Here is a 24,987-nt window from a genome sequence, read left to right on the forward strand (position 1 = left end):
CCCAACAAAAGTCACTTAAAAATAATAAGTGAAAAATGGCTAAAATAGGAAAAATAGGTTTTCTGCACTGTAAAATGCTCCTGATGGAATCTGATGGTAATGCTGACGATCATGCTGTGTGCAACCAGAGGATATGCATCTACTCTAAGTGTCTAGACATGCACGGTCTGCAAACAGACTCACAAAAGTGCCAGATCACTTCCTAAGCTAGGCTAACTGAACTGAATTGAACCCTTGTCATGAAGTAGCTTGTCCCCGTACATATAGGGTTAGATGTGCGCGTGACAGAAACTCTTTGAACTCTCAGAAGAGGACAATGGTGAGCTCGGACATCCTCAAAGGGAACACACTCTTTAATTTACTGGCGGCCTCAAAGGTAGATTTGCGACCCAAGTAGCTGGGATAGTCTGCTGTTCGACTCATTTTCCACTTTTTCCACGATTGTGGTCTTCGTGAGTTTGCTGACTCGTTGCTCTACAGCTACATCAAATTCATCCTCTAAGTACTCTCTGTCTAGTTACCACCGGTGTAGGTTTCTTCTTTAATGCCGACTTGAGAGGTGTATGGATGGCGGCACGCCATCGGGAGTGCACCTCATCAAGTGGATGCTTCACCAAAAATTTCGTGTATTGGGTCCTTGGGAGTATCGTAGCATCTGCCGAGCACAATGTCAACCTGCTGTTGATGCTGCATCTCCATTCTTTCATAAGCTGTGGGCGGAGGCGGCCCATATGCCTCTTTCGAGTCCTCGGAAAGGGGTCGGCTCTTGTTAGAGTCCTCGTTGGTTTCTTCGTCGCCCAAGCGATCAGGTACGATAGTTTCCTCTTGGCGGTTTCATCGAATGAATCCATGTGTGCTGCAAGTAAAGAGATCGGATCTTCCATAGATCGTCTAAGCTCTGATACCACAATAATAGACTTGGACACCCCAAGCCAAAGATCTAGTGCAAAGAGAGAAACTCAAACAAGTGAACAAAATTGAGAGAGAGAGACAATACGGCCTGGCAGAGTTCGGCGCCCAGATGCAGTGGCCCCAAAGACTGGCACTTCTTTTCGATATTTCTTTATTATAATGCTTCAAAAAGTACATTGTTTGAGGGTCCTCTCTCTCTCTCTCTCTCTCTCTCTCTCTCTCTCTCTCTCTCTCTTTCTTTGTGCAGTGCTCCCAAGCAAAATCCTGCCAAAAGAATAGGCCCTGGTACACTTACAAAGGCCCTTGGCCTGCTGGCTCAAAAGCACTTACATGAAAAGCTTTTGTCTCAAAGCATATGGTAGCCAAAAGCTAGCACCCCATGGGTTGTCCATATGATGTGTCATATTAGCTCATGTACAAAGATCGATTTACGATCTGGTTATCATCAAGTTAAAATAAAGGCTAAAGATATTGCAAAAATAGCCTTTAGGACTAGATATGAGCATAATGAGTTTTTGGTAATGCCATTTGGCCTTACCAATGCACCAACTACTTTTATGAAGCTGATGAATAGTGGCCTTGTCTAGGAAAATTTGTAGTCTTTCTTGATGATATCCTCATCTATATTTGTACTCGAGAGGAGCATTTAGAACATGTTAGAAACGTGTCCCAATTGCTTAGAGAAATTCTCTTTATGCAAAGGAATCCAAGTGTGAAGTCTTTGCTTAAAAAGTGAAATATCTTGGTCATATGATTTTTAGAGATGGAATCAGGATGGATCTAGAAAAGGTTCAAGCTAATTTGCAGTGGCCTAAACCCATGAACCCAGAAGAGTTACAAATCTTCTTAGGAATGTAAAGATTCCATCGTAGATTCATTAAAAATTATGCTGAGATAGCGGTTCCCATGACTGACCAACTCAAAGGAAAGTAAAAATAGTGGGGCGAAAATCAAAAGAAAAGTATGCAAAAATTAAAGATAGCAATAGCTACAGCTCCAATTTTATACATAGTGGATCCCAATAACCCTTTTGTGGTTGAGACAGATGCTAGTAATTTTATGTAGGAGCAATTTTAACTCAGAAGGGTCAACCAATATCTTTTGAAATTAAAAAGTTAGACCATGCACAACAAAATTACTCAGTATATGAGAGGGAGTTGTACGCTATTGTTCATGCATTGAAGAAATGGAAGAACTATTTTAATGGTGCTAAGGTTATGTAGTGTTTGATCAAGAAAACATTACATAGCTTTCCAATCAAACAGAATTAAAAGGTCGGAAGGCCAATCGGGTTGAACTCTTACAAGAGTTCGATTATGAGCTTAGGTACCATAAAAGAAAATATAATGCAGTAGCAAATTCCCTTGGTAGGATGCCCATGATAAATGAATTGAGTTTTACTTTGATTCAATAGTGATCTTCTTGAATCATTAAGAGGGAAATGTCAAGCCGATCCTGCATATTCCAAGGTATGGAAAACCATTCAGAAAAGGGATCCAGAAGAAGAGGTTTCCAATGGGAATGAAGTATACACGGGTGCTTTAGAAGGATGCTATTTACTCTACAAAGGTAGAGTATGTGTCCTAAAAGATGAAGAGTTTAGGAACCAGATACTCTATGAGTGTCATGATAGTCCAAGCGAGGGACACCCAGGTGTAAACAAGACTTGTAGTCTTATTAAAAGGCAATTTTATTGGTTTGAAATATATAAGGTCCTAGAATATGTGGTTAATGTAATAAATGCCAAATCAATAAGGCTGAAAGGCTTAAGATGGGAGGATTACCCCGTTCATTAGACATTCCTTCAAGAAATGGGAGAGTATCTCCATGGATTTTATAGTTGGATTGCCTAGAACACAGAGGAGACATGAGTCTGTCTTCGTAATAGTGAATAGATTAACCAAAATGGCTAGATTTATTCCACCTCAAGCTGAAAGTAAAACTCTTGAATTGGCTAGATTATTTGTGGAAAATCTATAGCGACTAGGCATTGTGTCATATAGAGACAAGAAATGTAATAGCCATTTTTGGAGAGCAGTGTTTAAAAGGTTGGACACTAAACTAAGCATGAGTACAACTGAGCATCCTCAAACGGATAGTCAAACTGAAAGCGTTAATCAAATCCTAGAAGATATACTACAAGCATGTGTAAGTAAACGACAAACTAATCGGGACGAATACTTTACCAATAGTAGAGTTTGCATATAATAGTGGTAAGCACTCTTCCACTGGCTATAGTCCATTTATATTATATATGGGTTTCAACCTAGAGCTCCTTATGCAGTAGGATTGCAAAAGGAAAGAGTTCAGGAAGCTAAAGACTTTTTTATTTCATTCAAGATATGAATGAAATGCTTAAACTTGCTAAAGATAGTATTAAAAGGGCCCAAGATAGAGCAAGGACATATATTGAGCTGCATAAAAGGCCTCTTACCTTTGAGGAAGGGGAGCAAGTCTATTTAAAAGTGCCTGCTCAAAAGTCTGAAACCATGAAAACGGGACCGTGTCCAAAATTATCACCAAGGTATTGTGGACCTTTCACAATACTAAAGAGAGTTGGAGATACGGCTTACAAACTCCAATTACCAAAAACAAGTGGCATACATACAGTATTCCGCGTTAGCAGACTCCAAAAAAAAGTTGGGTCAATCTGATAATCTTATTTAAGATGATCAGATAATCTCTTCCACATGAGCCAGAAAAAATACTAAACACTAGTGAAAATAGAAGTAGAAAATACAATCTATAAAGAGTGTTTAATTAAGTGGAGGAATTATATTGAAGAGAGTTCAACATGGGAGCGACTAAGCACTCTTCCAAAAAGGTTCCCAAACTTTAAGATTCTTCTTTTTTATGGAATTTTTGAGAAAGAAAATTCTTCTTAAGGTGGAAGGAAATTAAAAACACCTATAGTTTGGGGGCACGCAGACATTAAAGGCTAGGGGTCATGGCCGAGCGTGGGAGCCGCCTCTAAAATGGATAACGATTAAGAAATGCCAAGTGTCGGCAATTAGAGGAGATTGCCCATGCAACTCAACAGCTAAGGCCATGAAGAGGGGTGCGGGTGCACAGTGATAGGTACTCTCTCTCTCTCTCTCTCTCTCTCTCTCTCTCTCTCTCTCCATAGCTACCACAACTCGCCTTGAGTCTTTGAATTGCACAACCCAACAGTTGGGCGCTAGCTTTTTGGTACCAATGCTTTTAAAACCTGATGCTTTTGGACAAGTGCTTTTGGGGCTCTGATTTTTGGCATCCCTTGTACTGTTTATAAGGGCCCTTAGGGCCACTCTTTGGAGAACATTTGAATGCAAAGTCTCAGAGAGCTAGACCCTCAGGGAGTTATACCTTTACAAAGCAACTGCAGGTTGACATGTGTGCGAAAAGATTGATCAAGTACTCAAAGGACCGTAAGTATTTGAAGCACCTAAAGAATCATTCCTTTGACAAGGTTCACTCATGACGGCAAGAGGTCGTCCATGCACCTCTCAAGTGGGCAACTAAGCAAAAAGCAAACCAAGTGCAAAAAAGCAAAAACTGTATTCGCAAGAAGAGTTTGACGAAGCTGTTGAAAAGAAGAAAAACCAATTGATGAAAATCATAAAGCACTCTCAGAAAACAAGCAAATCAGAGGATTACCCAGGTTGTTTGAGCCGGAAATCCACTGTCGAGGTGGCTAGCAGATCCAAGAAGTGCGTTTGTTTCGAGGATGACCCAAATTTTTCTTTGTCTTCAGAGAGCTTTGACAGTTTGTCTTTCTCTAGTTTCGATGAGGATGAGAAAAAGCAAGAAAAATAGATCCAAGAAAAAGTATAGAAAGCACAGAAAGCAATCTAGTAGTTCAAAGAAGCAGACCTCATACTCTTCTGACACTTGGACAGTGAGAAAAGGAGAAAGAAGACCAAGGATATCAAGGGTGGGGGTCAAGCAATTAAGCTTGATACGTTTTCAGGCTGCAAGGATACCCATCTAGCCCTTGCATTCATACAGCAATTTGACATTTCTATTTTGGGAGGACGTTTCTTGGAAGCCTCCAAGGTGAAAAATAATGCCCAGAAAGGTGTTCTCTTTTGTTGCACAGAGAAGCACTTAAGAAGTGGTCGTGATTCAACAGAATTTGCACTTTGGCTTGGTTAACAAAAGAATATGAAGAAGATGTCATCACGGCTTGGCATTATCTGAGAATGAAAAACGAAGATAACAAAGATTTTGACAGGTTGGAATCATTCAAGGATGACTAAGGACGACGCACTTTTATTGTACAACTAGAGATTTTGGAATATTGTTCTTTTAGTGGGTTCTTTTAGAAAGGCCCCTCTTAAGGAGGAAGTGGATCGACATTATTGTGGGCTCTGGCTTACGCGATGAGCTAGAAAGTTATTGTCTCAAGCACAAGTCCTATAGCATCTTGAAACTTATGGATCATGCTTCAAATGCATAATCATTGCTTAAAGGATCACAGACAATTGTTGTGGCATCTAAGTCAGTACAACAAGAGACCTTCAAAGGAAAAAAGAAAGTCCAAAAGTTTGTTGCACGGAAGAAGTCCACCATGCCTCATATATTTGTCGAGCAGAGAATGGTTCAAACAAGGGAAGGGGAGAGAGAGATGCACGAGAGCAAATCATCCCGCTACATAGAGCAAGGGAGAAGGCAAGATTTCCATTAAAGCTTCATCACCTACACCAACTACTCACACACACTCTGTAGTCACTTAATGAACTCATTTTGGGCGCCCCCTCTTCATGCAGATAAGGCAAATTCATTTGGAGAAGCTATGTGTCCAGTTTGCCTCCTTAGAGTTAATTCCTAGTACCCACAGACTTATAAGTGTATCGAGGGGGCCTAAATGACTTTGAACTAAGCCTAGACACCCTTTTATTGCTCGGATTCCAGTGTCGGCCAGCCTGACCAACTCGTGGCGATAAGGCCTTCCCATTTGAGATGAAACTCTCAGCTGTTGGCCGTTTCACACTGGCCATACAATGTCTGGCCATTTGCAACTTCAAAAAAGGGTCCCAAAAAATTAAATAAAAATCAAGGGAAAGATACCAACAACTAAGGTTAGTGGTTGCCATGTCCTCAAAACACTACCTGGCTCATAATCTCTTTCTATTGGGCCGCACTAACCCAGTAAGGAGGCCTATTTGGTGGCTACAACTTGGCACCAAATCTATCGCATGATTCTCAAGCTTCTCTGGCGGCAACTAAGACGGTAATGGATTAGAGAAACAATCACCAAACTCTCGGAAAAAGTTCAAGAAAAATCATTTTTCCAAACATACAAAATTACTTTCCTTAAATTTGTCAAGAAGAGATTTTAGAAAATTAGGTTTTTTCTTAAATTTTTACACTATTTTTCTCTATTTTAAGTCGGAATTTCTCATTTTCCCCTTGCCTTAACCGGCATTTTTGAAATTGAAAACGGCATGATATTAAGCTGAGACACATTTTTCCTAAACATTGATGGCAAGAGGAGCAATTGGCCGCGCACCTAGAGAAAGCCGAGGTCGGCGTGCCCCTTTCTTTTAATTCGGTCGACTTCTAAGACAAGCTCAAGGCGCGGTTCTTGCCACTTCAGTCCCTAGCACAGTTAAAAGAAGATTGGCGCAATCTCAAGCAGAATGGTACTCCAGTCATGTCTTTTTCTAACCGTGTTTTGCAGCTTGGCACCCAATTATGCAAATCGGATGCGAAGCGCAAAGAGGCTTTTATGTTCGGGTTGGACGACTATATCAGGTTTGATGTCGAAGTCCTCGACCCCGTAGATCTCAACAAGGCGATAGCGACTGCTCTCGCACAAGAGATGAAGCACAATAAGGGAAAGCCTAAGGAAAACAAGACTTCTCCAAGTACCACTCAGGCTTTCAGAACCCTCATAATGGTAAGAACGGTAAGAATGGTAAGAATGGTAACTCTTCTAGCCAATCTTCCTCTAATTCTTCGGAAAAGAACTCTAACAATGAATCTAAGGGTAAAGCTAAAACACTTGCTAAACCTAAGCTCACCCTTGATGAAAACGCCACAAAAGGAATTATAGGAGGATACATAATGTAACAAACTGCTGACGTGTCGAAGCCTAAAGAATGGAGCCAACTTACAGATGAGAGCAGAAACCCTAACTCTAATTTCTGCCAGAAACCCTAACTGTTGAAACCCTAACCCTAAAACCTACAAACCCTAATTCTAGAAACCCTAAGAAGAACAAGCAACAGAAGAAGAAGTCCTACTAACTTATGGGGATCCCGTCCGATGGGGTCCCAAGTGGCATAAAGGCATTAAAAATAAAGCAGAACACACTCAAAAGAATTTGCACATCAAAATATGATGATGTGGCACCTGTACGGACGTCCCGGAATTCACGGCGGATTTTTAGGGAAATCCCGAAATTTTAGGAAAGTGATTTTTTGGGGTCAGCTTTTCATATTTGATGCTTTTAGGCTTTGGGCCTTTAAATATGAGCCTTGGGGGCCCTCTCTGGCACTCTTCAGCGCGCAGATTGCAGAGGAGGTGCTCCCCGGCTGTTGTACTTTGCAAATCAGCAGTAATATAAAGAAATACCGAAAGGGGCGCCAAGGTTTGGGGCCAATACTCTCTGGGGTGGAATTTCGCCACTCCGTGTCGCGTGTCGTCTCTCTCTCTCTCTCTCTCTCTCTCAGTTCAGTTGTTATTGAACAGTTGTTATTGAAGTGCTAAAAGTCTGTTCAGTCTGTTCTTTTCTATTGGCACGTGGTGCCTGCCTTGTGACAGTGGTATCAGAGCATCAAGCGTGTGCTTTTCTGAAAGCATACCAGTCCTACAAAAGAGCAGACAGAGCTATTGGAATTGAATTATATTTGAGGTATCAGCCACTCCCACCCTTACTTCATCGTGCATCGGGCGCGCTCCCGTCTTCACCGCTCATGTCTTACAGGGAATAAGCCATGCAAGAGAAGGATCCAGATTTGTTTCAAGTCACTGTTTTTCTCAGAAGCAGTGCCATGCAGATGTTGATGTCTATAGCTACCAAGCAGCATACTCCAAGTACTTGGCAAGCTTTCAAGAAAATTTTTGCCCGAAGTTATATGGTTTTTGACATCTTCCTTCGGAGTGCAACTTCTGGCAGAGTGGGGTATCCTGAAATGCTTGCCATGGAAACCCTAGCAGATCATAACTTGAAATTTCTCGACATCTCTCAGTAGATGTCTCTTCACAAGCAGATGACCTTGGAGATTCGGTGCGATTGCTATCTTGGGACTACCATCGCCGCCAAAGAAACACTGTCTGTCCAAGAGCTGATGGACCATGCTGTGCTCGGCTACGGCCTTACGGAATGAACCTAACCCTAATTTTTGGTGCAGGTTCTAGGATGGAAAGTCCGTCGACTTTTCGAGCTCGACTGATGTCGAGATTGCGTTTTTAAGTTTGAAATCTGTTTGAGAACTTGTTTGGTGATCATTTTTGAAATTTGTTTGAAATGGATGGTATCTGTTTTGAACCTGTCTTGGTGCCGATTTGAATTGTTTGACTCTGGTTCTAATACTGGCTTCAATGATTGGTGATTTTACTCCCGAGTGGAGTAGTGAGAAATTATGTTCGAGAATGCTTGTTCATACTCATGGCCCGGACCCTTGTGGTTATTTGCGGGGGGAGTATTGAATGATTGAAAAGTGTTGTTGTTACTCATGGCCCGGACCCTTGTGGTTATTTACGGGGGGAGTATTGTTGTTGCTACTCATGGCCCGGACCTGGATGGTTATGCAGGAGGAGTATTAACAAGTCTGAGCAGTGGTTACTCTCAGCACCTCCAAACGACGCAGGCTGCGGTCTGGGGGGCGTTTGGTTGTAAAAGGCCTCTATATCTCATGGCCCGGACCTTTTTAGGTTATTTGCGGGAGGAGTGATGAGGGAGTCGTTGAACAGCTCATGGCCCGGACCTGGATGGTTATTTGCGGGGGGAGTGTTCATCGGCGGCTTTATGTTTCTATGTCTTGTAACATGCATATGTGAGCATTTGTGTTGCATTGTGATGTGCCAACCACTGAATATTCCTAATTGGATGAGATTGCCTGGGTATGTAATTTTAGTGCATCAAGACACCCGAGGAAGATCAGTACGGTCTGGGTGTGATGGCTAATTTTACTACGCCGGAATATCAAGAGTTCCGATTTGGACGAAAGGAGAAGCTAACTCCTTGATCAAAACAGCCGATAAGAGCAGCTAACTCCTTGATCAAAAGAGCACAAAGGAGAAGCTAACTCCTTATTAAAAGAGCAAACTGATTGTCCCTTGGAATGTCCCTCGGAATGACCCTCGGAAATTTTTTGAGCTAACTTGAGTTGTTTTGCAGATATGGTGTAATCGCAGACGATTACTCTTTCAAGAAGGGGAGATGTAACAAACTGCTGACGTATCAAAGCCTAAAGAATGGAGCCAACTTACAGATGAGAGCAGAAACCCTAACCCTAATTTTTGCCAGAAACCCTAACTGTTGAAACCCTAACCCTAAAACCTACAAACCCTAATTCTAGAAACCCTAAGAAGAACAAGCAACAGAAGAAGAAGTCCTACTAACTTATGGGGATCCCGTCCGATGGGGTCCCAAGTGGCATAAAGGCATTAAAAATAAAGCAGAACACACTCAAAAGACTTTGCACATCAAAATATGATGATGTGGCACCTTTACGGACGTCCCGAAATTCGCGGCGGATTTTTAGGGAAATCCTGAAATTTTAGGGAAGTGATTTTTTGGGGTCAGCTTTTCATATTTGATGCTTTTAGGCTTTGGGCCTTTAAATATGAGCCTTGGGACCCTCTCTGGCACTCTTCAACGCGCAGATTGCAGAGGAGGTGCTCCCCGGCTGTTGTACTTTGCGAATCAGCAGTAATATAAAGAAATACCGAAAGGGGCGCCAAGGTTTGGGGCCAATACTCTCTGGGGTGGAATTTCGCCACTCCGTGTCGCGTGTCGTCTCTCTCTCTCTCTCAGTTCAATTGTTATTGAACAGTTGTTATTGAAGTGCTAAAAGTCTGTTCAATCTGTTCTTTTCTATTGGCACGTGGTGCCTGCCTTGTGACACATAACGGCAGAAGAACAAGTCATTTATGCTAAGGAAGGTTGTTGTTATCAATGTCACGTCAAGGGTCACATAAAAGCGGCTTGTCCTAAGACAGCCCCACCTAACCCGCAGCTACCACAAGCACTCTAATGAACCAATTTGAATCTTCAAATGTCTCTGACACACATTGAGGAGTCTCTCTTTAAGAGTTATGGTCATGTGAAGGGTCAGTGTTTTGTCATATTGTTTGATTCAGGCAGTATGCATGATGTGATTAGTGCCTCTCTTGTAGAGAGAGCCCGCCTAGAGATTAGTCCGGCGTCTCCTCTCGAGGTGTCGGGCTTCGCTCTCCCGGTATGGACTCTCTCATCACACAAGAGTGCCGTGATGTGATGTTTACAGTTTAGCAAGCTGCTTTTCCGTAGGAAATTTGTCGTGTCTCCTCTCTCAGGATGTGATATGATTTTGGGTATTAGATGGTTTCGTGAGCATAACCCTCTCATTGATTGGGAGAAAAATATTCTCACTTTGAATGCCAAAAGTGACTCTCCCATGATCATTCGTGGTGAGGAGAGTCTGCATTCTTTGCCTATTATCTCATGTGCAGGCAAAGCGTGAATTACGACGAGAAGCACAAGTGACATTCATTTATGCCTCTCCAGTTACCCAGAGCATTCAGGCTCCAGACAGGTATTCAGCTTTGTTTACCAAGTTTAAGCATCTCTTTTTGCAGGATGATCTTCCACCCTGTCTCCCTCCCGAGTGGCCGCAGAACCATCGCATCGAGCTTACGGAGGGGGCACAACCTGTCAGTAAGGCTCCCTATCGTTTGAACAAGACACAAGAAGAAGAGTTACAGCGACAACTCATGGAGTCGGTGGCTCGAGGATTCATACGTCCTAGTGTAAGTCCTTTTGCTGCCTCTATTTTGTTTGTCCGCAAGAAAGATGGTTCGTCTCGTTTGTGTGTTGATTACAGGGCATTGAACAAGATGACCATCAAGAACAAGTTTCCGATGCCTCGCATTGAGTATATCCTTGATGGGCTCAATGGGGCAAAGGTCTTCAGTAAGGTCGATCTCAAGAGTGGATACCATCAGGTAAAGGTATTCAAAGGCGACATCTTCAAAACCGCTTGCACAGAGCGAGGACAATGGGAGTATGTTGTTATGCATTTTGGATTGATAGGTGTCATGGGTACATTTAACCGTTTCATGGTAGGCCGTTTCGGCGATATGGTTGGTATATGTGTGCTCATCTTTCTCGATGATATTCTCATTTTTTCTGAATCGTGGGAACAACATGAAAAGGATGTAGAAAGGGTATTGACCCATTTGGATGAGTGTCAGTTGTATATTGCAGCTAAGAAATCTGAGTTTTTTCTCACTGAAGTTACTTATCTGGGTTATATCATTTCTGCAGAAGGTGTCAAGCTAGACCCTGAGAAGGTGAAACAGGTACATAATTGGGATTTGCCCAAAACTGCATATGATATGCGTTCTTTTCTTGGTTTATGTCAAACATATAGTGCACGCATTGCCATACCTATGATTGATGTTTTGAAAGCAGTAAAGACTCGCCGTCAGCACGTGGATTTGCCCGAGGCAGCCATTGAGGCTTTTGCAGCTCTCAAGGTTGCAGTGACAAATCGCCGTGTCTTATCCTTGCCTCTTGGGATGACCCCTTTGAGGTATGGACGGATGCGATCAATGTCGCCATAGGCACTGTGCTTCAGCAGCATGGTCGTCCAATAGCTTTCCTTAGTCGGAAGCTCAATAGTGCAGAAAAGAACTATTCAGTTTATGATAAAGAACTTTTGTCTGTCATTCACTCTCTTAAGCATTGGAAGCATTTTCTTTATGGTAAGTTTACAGTTCGCACAGATCATCAAGATCTCAAGTGGCTCCAGTCTATGCCTAGTGCACATTGGAGTGATCGCCAAGCACGGTGGTCACAATTTTTTGAGCAATTTGGAGGTTTGATTGAGTATGTGCCTGGAAAAGCTAACCCTGTTGCAGATCCGTTAAGTCGCAAAGGAGAGATCCTGGCTCTTGAGTCAAGATCCACAATTTCTCGTCAGGGTGTGTCTTTCGATAGCATGAAGAACCGATATGCGGATTCCGAGTTTGGTAAGCAATGGTTGCAAGCTCTTGCTTCCCAAGGGCCAAGCAACTATCTCATTTGTGATGGTTTGTTGTATTTTCGTCAACGTCTATGTGTGTTGCCCTCTCTCACGACAACCATATTGCATGATGCACATGACTCTCTCACGGGTGGGCACAGGGGAATGAACACCACTCTGGAAAAAATAGAAAGATTCTTTTTTTGGCCTAAAATGCGAAAAGATGTGTTTCGTTATGTCACATAGTGCACTATTTGTCAAAAGGTAAAAGCTCCTCGGGGTAAGCAGCAAGGTCTCTTGCTTTCGCTGCCTATTTCCAATGGACCTTTTCAAGATATTTCCATGGATTTTGTGACTAACCTTCCACCTAGTTTGCATTCAAGGAACACTCAATGTTTGACAATTGTTGTTCGTTTCAGCAAGTTTTGCATGTTGATTCCTTGTAAGGCCACAATCACCACACAAGATGTAGCACGGTTGTTCATTAAGCATTGGTACCCCCTCTGTGGTTTGCCAAAATCGATTGTTTCAGATAGGGATGTTGAGTTCACGTCCAATAAAGGTGGCCGGTTCGGCTATTCAATCTGTTAACTCACTGTCGCTGCCTCCACCCCCTCCCTCTGTGCACGTTTCCTGTAGCCCCTCTCCCTCGCCATCGCTATCTCCTCCCCCCCCAACCCCCAACCCGCTCTCGCGCTGCCCTGCCCTGCACTCTATGCAGCCAGGCAGCGTGCAGTCAGCCAGCGCGAAGCCCGCCCACCCCTAGCTCTCCCGCCTCAGCCCGCCCGTCCGCCCCTTGCGTCCCCGCATTCATTTTTTCGCCTCCCCCCCATCCTCTCTGTTGAGCTCGCAGGAGTCTGTCCCTGCAGCCTTCTGGGAGCTTCGCGCCATTTTCGCCCTCTTTGACTCAGCAGCAGACACAGAATGGCGGGTTCTGCTCCACCTTAGAGGGACTCCACTGAAGCCCCCTCGCCCGACACCGCGGAGCCGACCCTTTGACTTGCTCTTTCGCCGGAAGAGCAAGCGAGCTTGATGGCCGAAGTGAAGCGCTTGCAAGCCACTTCGGTTATCTGTAAGATCATTGGCACTCGGCCCAATCGGGGCGAGGTTCGGGATTTACCACAGGCCCGCCTTCTCTCCGATGTGAGCAAGATCACCGATGTCCACATCCTTGGGAGAGGGTACTACCAAGTCGAGTTCGAGTCTGCAGATATGACGACCAAGGTGATTTCGATGAGCCCACTCGGTATCAGAGCAACTCAAGCTTACTTCCGATGTTGGCATCACGGTTTTGACCCTACTACAGATGTACTTGAGGAGGAGGCAAAGTTGCCGATTTCGGTCTGTTTCCCAGGCCTGAGGCGAGAGTACCATCCCCTCCTACCCAGGATTGGTTCCATGTTTGCGACAGTTCTGGAGTCTCCACGCATGGCAGCTTCAGTTGTGGCCAAGGCCGCAGGTCTACCTACTGTGCGGGTTCTTGTTCCTAACATGCACTCCTTCCCCAAGGTGGTACTGCTGCCTAGGGTGAGTGGGGGATGGATCAGACAGAGTGTGGAGTATTCGGGTCTCCCGAACCAGTGTTTCATTTGCAGGCAGATGGGCCATATAAGAAAGGCATGTCCTCGCAGGAGACCTCAATCCACAACGCATGTGCAGCCTCCCAAGGCTGAGCATACCAAGCAGCCAGATACACAGGATGCACAGGCTGGTACATCGACAGAGACCACTGATCGGCCAGCTGATGGTTGGCAGCAGGTGCCTGGCCGCCGCCATCAGGGGAGAGCTCGACCCACTGCTCCTCCTAGTGGCCGACCTTCTGTAGCTCAGCAGCACTGGGTTCCGACTAGGAACCGTTTTGACCCCCTTCAGCAGGACCTGCCTGAGGAGGCCCCGTCCACTTCAGTTCCTCCACCACCGCCTCCTCCCTCAGCCGTTGCCGCCCCGCCTCCCCCGTCCCCACCTCTACCTTCGCCTCCCCCGTCCCTACCTCCACCTTCGCCTCCCGCCCCTCCCCTCTCCTCGATGGGGCCCTCAGTCTCGTCTCCCGACCCTTCCGCCATTCCTCCTCAGACACAGGGTACAGGACAAGTTTTTGCTGCGAGGCGTTCTCTTGGTAGTGCTTTCGCTACGAGCCGTGTGGCTCGAGAGGGACAACCCCACCTGAGGCCGCCTTTTTTGGTGCTCACTTCTCCCTTTGCAATGGTCCCTAGAGGTCTGACCAGCTTCGACATTCGCAGACGTTGGGACTTCTTCGACTACAGCTTCACTCGGTTTCTAGGTGACTCTTCTTCCGACTTGGAGGAGTCCAGCTTTTGAGTCCACGTCCTCTTTCTTGCAGCTAGAGGCATTGAGGCCCTGGACACAGCGGTGGGTTTCTCCTTTCCGTTGTGTGGCAGGGATCTCACAGAGTGGACCCAGCACACAGTCCTTGACCGGCTCCAGACCCAAGCTACTAAGTTGTCACACCACACAGGGGACTTAGCAGTGACAGATCTGGTGCAGACACTTTGGCCTCTTGCCAAGTTCAGCCTGGCACCTCCAGATGCAGCGGGTTGCAGGCACATTGTGGTGCATTTGTTTGCTGACACTCAGTGCCCTCCGTGTTATGTTTTTGTGCATGAGGATTCTTGGACAGAAGATGTAGCCCTTCGGGTTGCACGCTCGGCTTGGGCCTGGGTGGGACAGTAACTTCTTACGCGCTTGTCTAGAGGTCGTTCGGATGCGGATTACTCCCCATCCAAACCGGCCTCAAAGATAGAGAGGTTGGCTGCTGTGGCAGCATCTGTTTTCTCTCACTTGACTCCATGAGGATCATCTCATGGAATGTGCAGGGATTAGGAGGGTCCCAGTTTCAGCGTCAGAGGGGTCGACTGCGTCAGGAGCTGCAGAGATGCCTTGTGGGTGGTGAGATTGACATTCTTATGCTGCAGGAGCATCATCTTTGTGAGAGCCACATTCGGCAATGTGGTCAGATTTTGCGTGGCTGCTATGAGACTTTTTGGTCAGCTGCTTTTGGACCTGGAGGCATCCAAGGTGGGGTATGTATGACCATTGCGGACTCTTTGCAATAGGCCATTGTGGACAGGGGGATTATTGTGCTAGGCAGGGCTCAGTGGATTACTATGCAGGTTCAGGGTTGCTTGATGGGCTTCCTGAACATTTACGCGCCCAATATGGCGAGCGCACGTGCAGAGTTTTGGGCTCACGTTGCAGAGTCCCTACCACACGCAGAGCAATGGTGCATTGGGGGAGACTTCAACATGTTGGAGGACCCAGCTGACAAGGTTGGTGGTAGCCATACTACTGTGCATGGAGATGAGTTGGCAGCTTGGGAGAGGTTGTGTATGACTCTGCGAGTTTCAGATGTGTGGCAGCATTCTAGCTTTGTGAGGCCACCTGACAGCCTGGCCCTCTCTCGTTCGGACCGTCGAGTGGGAGGAGTGAATCTATCTCGGATAGATCGCTTCTACACTAGTGATCACTTCTGTGACTTGGGTGGGACTGTTGGCATTTTGGCTGAGACTTCTTTTTCGGACCATGCACCAGTGATCCTCACAGTGATTGATAGGCAGAGGATGGGGAGCACGATGCTACGCATCCCTGAGAGGGTCTTGCTGGACTCTACGCTCAGAGAGCGAGTGGAGGCTCTTTGAACAGAGAGCTTAGACTTACAGGATTCTCCTGCTGATAGAGTGGCCTCTGGACTTGCTCAGCTTAGTCGTCTCTTCCTTCAGGAGTCTTCGCCTCGCCTGGTTGCAGCGAGAGAGGCGGAGCAGCGTCTCCGACGGGGCGTTGCTTCCCTGCAGAGGATGGAGGAGCAGCATCCAAACAGTCCTTGGTTGGAGGAGTAGTTGCAGCAGGCTCGCCAAGAGCTCGTCAGCACAGAGGTTGAGGCGCCATGAGTTTGCTTTCCATAGACAGACATCTCAGTGGACCCAGGTGGGTGACAGAGTGACAGGTGCTTTCTTTGAGGCAGTGGGACCCCGGCATACGCATGCCAAGGTTAGTCAGTTGAGGAGGCCCGACGGGTTAGTTGCTTTAGAACAAGAGGATATGCGTGCAGTTGCTACTGACTTTTACTGAGATATACTGTCTGCAAAGCCCAAGTCAGAGCGCCAGGAGGCATGCAGAGAGCAGGTGTGGGCACAGATGCCTTGTCTTGTGACTGAGGAGATGCGCCAGAGGCTTGTGCTACCTCTTCCGCTAGAGGAGCTACACGAGGCTCTCAGAGCACTCCCCCGTGGTAGCTGTCCAGGTGAGGATGGTTTGACTCCTAGCTTTTTCCTGGAGTACTGGGACTTGCTTGGCTCACATCTTTGCACCGCTTTTCAGTACATCTTGCACACAGGAGAGATGCCTGACAGCATGAGTGAGGGCATGATCTACCTCATTCCCAAGGAGGGTGGCTCCTTGGATGAGATTCGACAATGGCGACCCATCACCATCCTCAACTCATCCTACAAAATTCTTGCCAAGGCTTTAAGTTTGAGGATTCAGCCACTTCTTGAGAGCATTATACAGACAGGTTTTGTCAAGGAGAGTAGTATCCTTGGCAACATCTTTACTTTTTGGGAGGCTTCTGCCCTCGCGCGGCTCCGTGGTGAGGATCTGGTGAGACTTCTTCTCGATTTTGAGAAGGCCTACGATCGAGTTGATTGGGACTTTTTGGAGGGCACTCTACGCAGGATGGGCTTCTTAGATGCTTGGATCAGAGGCGTGTCAGCTCTATACAGACAGGCACACAGTCACGTACTTTTGTCAGGAGGTAGAGGTGATCGTTTCATGCTCACACGTTCGGTCAGATAGGGCTGCCCGCTTGCCCCCTTCCTCTTCTTGTTCTATGATGAGGCGATGAGCAGGTTTTTGGTTTCACAGCAGGTTGGATACAAGGCTTAGCGCTCCCTATTCGAGGAGATGAGCTATTGGACGCTGAGTTTGTAGACAACTCAGCCCTGTACTTAGATGGCCAGGAGACCAACCTTCACAGGTGTGAGCAGGCTCTTGAGACCTTCTATTGTGCATCAAGCGCATTGATCAACTGGAGAAAGACTGTGGCTTTCTCGATTGGTAGTGCTCCTACGCCTGATTGGAAGCCAGGTGAGGGTTTCAGGTGGATATCCCCAGGGACTGCAGTTCGTTACTTGGGCTGTCAGGTTGGCCTGGACTTGTCTCCCGAGCAGCAGATTGCTCAAGAGGAAGTTGTTACATTGGAGCTCCGCACGACTTTCTCTGGCAGGCAGAGTTGTAGTGGCCAACCAGGTGTTGTTGGCTACTATGTGGTACACCACTTCTTGTTGGATCTTTTCGAGTTCTTGCATCAGCCAAGTGGAGAGGCTGATTAGGAACTTCCTTTGGTCAAGGCGTGACAATCAGATAGCCCGGGCCAAAGTGACATGGCAGGTCATCATCCTTCCTTGTTCTCAGCGAGGGTTGGGGATCATAGACCCAGCACAGCAGAGCAGAGCCCTTTTAGAGAAATTCATCGTCAGAGGACTCCTTCCAGGAGAGGAGCCCTGGCTGGAGGCCCCTGATTTTCACTGAGATGCACAGAGTTGGCTTGAGCAGGAGATTGGAGGATCGCTTGGCTGTGAGTCTGCTCCGATCCTGGGAGCAACTACGAAGAGGCCTGGAGCAGCGGCAGCCTACTTGCACGGAGGAGTGCCTGAGACAGCCCCTTGTTTGGAACCCCATGGTTTGCACTCAGAGAGGCCACTTGGTTGGTAGTAGGCCACATGTTTCCTGGGGTCCCATGGCAGAGGGTCCAGCTTGCACTTTAGGTGATTGGCTTCAGTTTTCAGGCTTGTCAGAGGAGCTTCAGGGCATCCATCTACAGGGCATGAGAGGGGTGCATAGCATATGTCAGGACATCTCAGAGGCACTACCTGCTAAGTGGCTCACACCTCTCGAGTCAACAGCACCCAGATGGATGGGGGCCTTCACGCGACTGGAGGTTCTCATCTCGGTTCGGGCTTGCTCAGAGACTGTACCCTCCCTGTTCTTTGAGCTACAGGTGGGGGACGCTTACACCGAGTTGCAGTAGAGGCCCCACAGGTGGCAGAGTGCTGTTTTCAGAGGATCCGAGTGGTGGGCATCTGTGGTAGGAATTGTGTCATTGATCCTGACCCAGCAACTCTTGCGACTGGCCACTCGAGATTGTGGGCTTGGGAGAGCTGTCCATTGGCACGGGTGTAGTGGGACCCTGGAGAGTGGTCTTGGAGGGACCCCTTCTCCTTAGCAGATCATCCAGGTGTCCCATTCTTTCAGTACACTTCTCGACTGGGACGTCACATACTGGCAGCGCAGAGAGAGGCTCGTCCTGCTGCAACACCTCATTGACAGGAGGAGGGTCTCACAGCTGAGTTCTTGGCAGCTTTTTGGGAGAGGTTGTGGGACTCCAGACAGCCGAGGCGAGTCACGTTGTTCCAGTGGCTGGTTGCACATCGAGCTACAACAGTTGGGAGTTGGTTGGTACATAGTGGTCTCTCGGCAGCATGTGCAGCTTGTGACCATCTTGTGGAGAGTCAGCAGCACTGTCTTTGGAACTGTCCTCTGGCACAGCAGGTTTGGCTTCGTGTTCTTCGACTGATGCCAGCTCTTTCCACTCCTCGACAGTACACGTGGGGGGCAGCTGCTTGGTCCACTCTCACGGGCCCGGCACTTCAGTTTGAGCTATCCTCCACCAGTAGGATGATAGTGATGTAGGGGGGTCAACCTACACTCCAACCTACTACAGAGCTTACGCCATAGGAGTGGTGCAGTGAGAGAGGAGTGTTGGGAGCTCATCTGCGGCCTGACACTTTGGTTCATCTATTGGGCCCACTGCTTTTGCATCTTCGAGGCTCGCCCTGTACCACCAGCAGAGACTGTTCGGGATTTTTGGCTAGAGCTAATCCATACTCTCAGAGGACAATTCGAGAGACTCCAGGGCAGCTCCCACCGCATGAGGGAGCGCAAAGAGGCTTTTCTTCGACTTTGGCGCCCTGGGCCTTTCTTCACCATGGTCCAAGGTGTGCTCAGATGGCATTACTGTCCACCTGTGTTGCTTTTCCCTCCTCCCATCTCTTGATTTAGCCTCATTGTACATATGCTGTTTTTTCATTGGGAGTCTCCCCGTCATGTTTGTTGTAGCCCTCTCTTGTAGAGGTCGTTGTAGCCCTATGGGCAGCTTCATTAACTAGTAGAAGGATCTTTTTAAAGTTCACGTCCAATTTTTGACCCGCACTCTTTGAAAATTTTGGCACTAAGTTTAATTTTTCATCGGCTTTTCATCCACAGTCAGATGGTCAGACAGAGATTTACAATCAGTTGGCTTTTGATGTCTTAAAGTCATATGTGCATGATCCAAATAACCCGGGAAGTCAATGCCTTTCTTCTGCTTTTTATTTTGCGCGTCAAAAAGCTGAGCAATTCGTACATCAACCACCTCTTCTAATTCTTTCTCTGAATACTTCTTGGGAGTCGAAGGTTTCTTGAGAGCGGGTTTTGGGGGTGATTTTGTGGTTTTTTGCCACTGCGTGTGCACCTCTTCAAAAGAAGTCTTGTTCATATATTTAGCCAATTTCGGGTCCTTGGCAAAATTAAGCATCATCTTTGTTGCATTGCCGATCAATTGTTGACGCTCCATCTCTTGACGCTCTGCCCGAGTAGGGCGAGGCGGGCTGTACTCCTTGCGTGAATCTTCGTTGTGATCCCTCTCCGCATCTCCGGATGCAGAGGGAGCCGACTGATCCTTGCCTGAAGCCATAAGTGCCGCGAAAAAAAAATATTTAGGGATCGGAATTCCCGTAGAAGAGAAATCGGCCGCACTCTGATACCAATGTAATAAACTTGGACACTCCAAGTCAAGAATCTACCGTGACAGCACAAATAAATGCTTCAAAACAGTTCACAATTCACAATTGATTCGACACTAGTCCGGCGGAGTTCCGTGCCTAGAGATATTGGCCCCAAAGACTGGTGCCCCTTTTGGTATTTCTTTTTGTATTTCTCTGAGTTCAAAGTACAAGAGTGCGGGCAAGCGCTCACACTCAGACTCTGCGTCCAGATGCTCTGAGTTGTGAGTGGCCTACCCACTTATTTAAAGAGTACAAGGGATGCCAAAAGCAGAGCCCCAAAAGCTTCTTTTAAAAGCTGCCCATAAAAACTACCTCTAAAAATAGGCTTTTAAAATTAAAGCAACTTTAAAATTTAAAGCTCTTTCTCTCTCTCCAGCTTACATAGAATAAAGCAAATTCTCTCTCTTGTAGAATTGCGTAGCAAAAAGCAAAAGGCTTTCGCTCTCTGCCATGGCGTCAGAGTTACCCGGAACGGGAACGGGGACCTCCGGAATGTTTCCAGAAAACCCCCCCCCCCCCCCCCCCCCCCCCAAAAAAAAAAAAAAGGCGGAACGGGAACAGGGGCCGGAACGGTAAGTTTAAAATATGCTTAAATTAAGTTGGATTTAACCTATATGTTAGTAGAGAGCCATACACACCCATTAGTCCAAGTAAAATCCTAATTAGGCATGCTCTGCAATGATTCTTCAGTCTTAAGGCTTACACGCGATTGCGCAATATAGTGTACACAATACATGAATTGGGATCATCCTTTACAAAAGCATCTTGATTCTTCAAAGTTCATACTACATAGAAAGAACATTAACTCAAAGTTGAAGAATAGAGTCCAGACTCCACATTAAAGCTTGGAGCAAAACGATGCTAGATCACAAATTATAAAGACGGCCTACAATGCCAGCCAAGGCGCTACAAAAAGACACGTAGAGGCTTCAAGGGTTAAACAACAACTATAAGAGTCAATAGGTGACATGTCAAGACTCAATCACTCATATGGTAGTGCAATACAAAAAGGGGTCAAAGCCGGCGGCCACAAAGGAAACAAATATCAAAAACCAATAAGCAATGAGTCGTGACTCATGCCTGATGTTCACCTCTGGGTAGGGGTAGAAGAGCATCCCACCTCCCAATCTGTAGTGGAGTCCTGGACGTCGTGAATATCATCCCAATCGTCCTGCATACGCTCATCCTCATGTGTAGATCCTCCTGCCTCTCCAAGCACCTCTACCTCTGTCTCCATCTCCCACTTCGGATGCTGACTTGCAAAGCATTCTTAAGTTTGCACTGACAAAAACAAGGTCATTTGCTTTCTCCACTCCAAGTCAGTTCCTTTTTCTAGATGCAATGTGGCTATATACACTCCACAATTGCTCCAAGCAAGAGGAGCTAACTGCTTGGCTGAGAATGTGGACGGCAAGTCGCTGAAGATTGGGACCATCTGAACCATTTTCTTGCCACCACAAGACGGAGGAAATCTTCGTGCGATCAATTTGGGCATCGGTTGTCCCAAATGATCCTCGCATATCCCTGTAAAATGCAAGTTGATCCTTTATTTTGCGTTGCATGTCACAATCAGGGTGAAGCTTCTTCAAGATGGTGTTCCAATGTGTGTTCACCTCCGAATCATGCTCCTGCCTTGCACCCTGGAACTCTGGGTCCAACACAAAAGCTGCACCATGAAGAGATGAACTATAGGTATTCCACCTCCTACAGCAAAGCACTTTGATTTCTTCGAGCCTATCTGAGTTCTTCTCATGCTCTTCAAGGGCCTCGACCATGCGATCCATTGCTTCATAGACCTTGCATTGGCAAGGTTGCATACCATTCATCACTCTAAGAAAGTGGATCACTTGTTTCACCATTTTGTCAATACTCTTTAGGGACTCCCAGAACTCAGGATTCTCCACCTTCCATGTACAAATGATCCCTATGGCTGTACTTGCATGGGTAGTATCAGCAAACTCTGTATTGATGAAGAGCTGCCGCACTGCACTTTGACACTCTTACAAAGCGGTTCACCATTAGATAGTTGTAGGCGAAGCGGGTCTCACAATACTTTAGAAGCGATTTGCCCCCCGACCGCTTCAAGAACTCGGCTCGAAGTATGTTGTGGTTGTTGATGAAAGCAACCACCTTGGACGTGGATGCAATGAGAGGCTCTATCCAAAGTAGTTTGCCGAAATCCTTCAAGAGGTTGTCAAGGCAATGTGCCATGCAAAAGGACACCGTGATGTGAGGATAAGCACCTTCCAAAATAGCTCCGGCTGCCCTGTTTGATGCCTCCCCATCGGTGACCAGACCTATCACAAGATCCGACCCAATGGTCTCTACGGCGGAGACCCACTCACCCGTAAGGACATCTGCTGATTTTCCTGTCTCCGTGGCGTCATGGGAGTGGGCAAAATACATCTCCCCTTTGAAATAGGCAACAATGCCATGGATGGACCTCCTCCTAGTGTCGCTCCATCCATCCGCAATGAGGGTCACGCCATACTTCGTCCATTGCCTCTTCATGTTGAGGGTTGCCATCTCCACAACAGCCTTCTCTCTATCGAGTAGAGTAGTATGGAGGGCCTCGGAAGAGGGTGGCATGTAGCGTGCCCCATACTTTCCAATCCTTGTGCACATGGTCTTGAAGTACTCCAACCTAGACATTGCACACAAGAGGTATAAGTATTTACTATTTAGATGAGAATGAGAATCGAGATGATTGATTGTATGAAAATGATAGTAAGTCTTACCGAGCCTTTATGAAGAGCATGTGATCGTGATCGAAAAAGCGGGCAACACTTGCATCCATATCCTCCTTCCTTTTTGGATCCCAAGTGGTATGTAGGGTGCGTTGGTGAGATTTGGGAGTGGAGAGTGGAGTAGTGTTAGGCATTGAAAATGCCGATCGAAATGATGTCGCCGCCGTCTCCGTCGTTGCCGCATTGCTATCACCACCAACCGATGAAGAAGGTATAGAAGAGGGAAAAACCAAATTGTTGGGGTCGATTGCGGGACGCTTAGGCCTTGCCGCTTCTTTCTCTTCTTTGTTGGCTTTGATGGCGGCATCCTTGGCTTCAAATACCTTCAACAATTGCTCGTTGACGACCTTGCATATTGCTACTTGTTGTCCCTCTAGCTTATGGAGGTGAGCACGGACTTTGGTTGTGCGGGATTGCCGTTCGAAGTTGCATAGTTTGCACTTCCATGCGCGTGCACCACCGGACTTTCCCAACACTCGGGAATGCACTTCATCCCACCATGATGCTTCGTCCTTCTTCTTGGCACCCAAGGGGTCACGTTCACTTGATGCGGAAGCTTGCGCCATAAGTGATGAGACTCGAGAAAGGAAGGAATCATGAGAGAGAGAGAGAGAGAGAGAGAGAGAGAGAGAGAGAGAGAGGGGGGGGGGGGGGGGGGGGGGGGGGGGGGGGGGGGGGGGGGGGGGATGGAGCGGTGGAGAGTGAGGGAGAGGTGAAGTTTGAGCCTTGAGGCTTAAAGCCTTGAGGCTTGAGTCCCATGGGAGAGGGAGAGCGGTGATGAATGAGTGAATCATGACTCAAGACTTGAGAGAGATGGAGAGATGGAGAGGTAGAGCTTGAGCCTTGAGGGAGAAGTGGAGCGGCAAGCCTCAAGCTTGAGCCTTGAGGCTTAAAGCCTTGAGGCCCAAGGGAGGGGGAGAGAGTGCCTTGCCTTGCCTTGGCCCTTGACTCTTGAGAGAGGAAAGTTAAGGGGGATAGCATATGCTTCATTGCCTTGAGGACCTTGGCTTATATAGGAGAGGAGAAGACCCCCTCTCTTCAATCTCCCCCCAAAACCATGCAAGGCGTTCAAAAAATCCCAACGGACAGTTTTTTTTAACCGCCCGTTCCGTCCCCGTTCCGGTCGTTCCGCGCGTTCCAACTGACGTTCCGATTCCGGTTACTGTTCCGATGACCGTTCCGTTCCGCCTCCGTTCCCGTACCGGCTATCCGACCCCTTTGGGAACGCGTTCCAGGAACAGGAGGGGCCCGTTCCGCCCGTTCCCTGTTACTCTGCATGGCGTAGCCAAAAAGCATCGCCCAAAAGCTGTCCCTGCACGCAGCCCAGCCAAACGCGGGGCGTCCGTACTACAGCGCCACGTCAGCAGCAGCCACGTGTCAGTCAAGCCACGTCAGCAGTCTCAGGTCACCTGCACCCGCAGTTTTCGGGAGTTGCCCCCCCCCCTGCACGAGAGTGTGTGTGTGTGTTCGGATCCCACATCACAGAGTTGTGACAGATTGAAAGTTTGTCACTTCGCATTTAGCATGGCATCCCCTCTAGGTAACTCTCTTCGATTAGAGAGTCTGCATTGGAGCAAGGCATTCTCTTCAACTTTGGTTCAAGGGTCTCCTTGCCAAGCGTACTTTCTTTCCCAAAAAGGGATCTGCCACGTGCATCAGGTGGTGGATGACACAGGACATGTTCTTTCGTTCACTGATGCGGTGTCCCGTTTTCGGTTAACTCTCCACTATTCTCCTTTATAGCACGAAATTCAAAGCATGCTTACTGATCACTTAGCCATTCCTCCTTTGGATGTGGAGTCCCGCTTCTCTGATAGGAATCTTGCTGCTACTAGAATGGAATGCATTTCAGCTGGCAATGTTTATGCCATCCTGCAATCTGATGTGTGGATTGTGCATCACGGTAATCAACTATGGTCACTCTCCAAGTCATCCTATGCAACGAACATTGTCTAGCATTTGGCAAGATCATCTACCTTTGAAGGAATGTATTTTCTTGTGGTCCTGCTTAGTGGAAGCTCTTCCTGTCGGCAGTTTATTACATGCACGGCATATTGCGCCTTCTCGCTGCCTAAGATGCCATGAAGCTAAGGACATTGTGCCACACTTATTGTGGGGTTGTCACTGCTCTAGAGCCTTCGTTCGGCAAGTGTCGGCTGCTCTTCAACTACGTTTTCCTTCCGGCATTTTTCAGAGACGATTCTGGCTTTTTGGGATGCTCCACTCTCCACAGTCTCAATTTACGGAGTTTTTTGAATGGGTCAGATTTTTGGTTCTGTGGGCCATTGGCACCATGGAAACTCTTAATGTTTCAAGACACTGATGTTGAGCCCT

At 47.0% G+C, this 24,987-nt stretch overlaps 1 protein-coding gene across 1 annotated transcript in view; it reads right to left on the reverse strand.

Moving 5' to 3' along the window:
* The window catches only part of LOC147420920 (uncharacterized), a 36,947-nt gene that overhangs the window by 11,091 nt on the left and 869 nt on the right, over nucleotides 1–24,987 (reverse strand). The gene's annotated exons all lie outside the window — the stretch shown is intronic.

This window comes from Adiantum capillus-veneris, chromosome 28 (assembly GCF_014529385.1).
Source record: "Adiantum capillus-veneris isolate H3 chromosome 28, ASM1452938v2, whole genome shotgun sequence".
NCBI lineage: Eukaryota > Viridiplantae > Streptophyta > Polypodiopsida > Polypodiales > Pteridaceae > Adiantum > Adiantum capillus-veneris.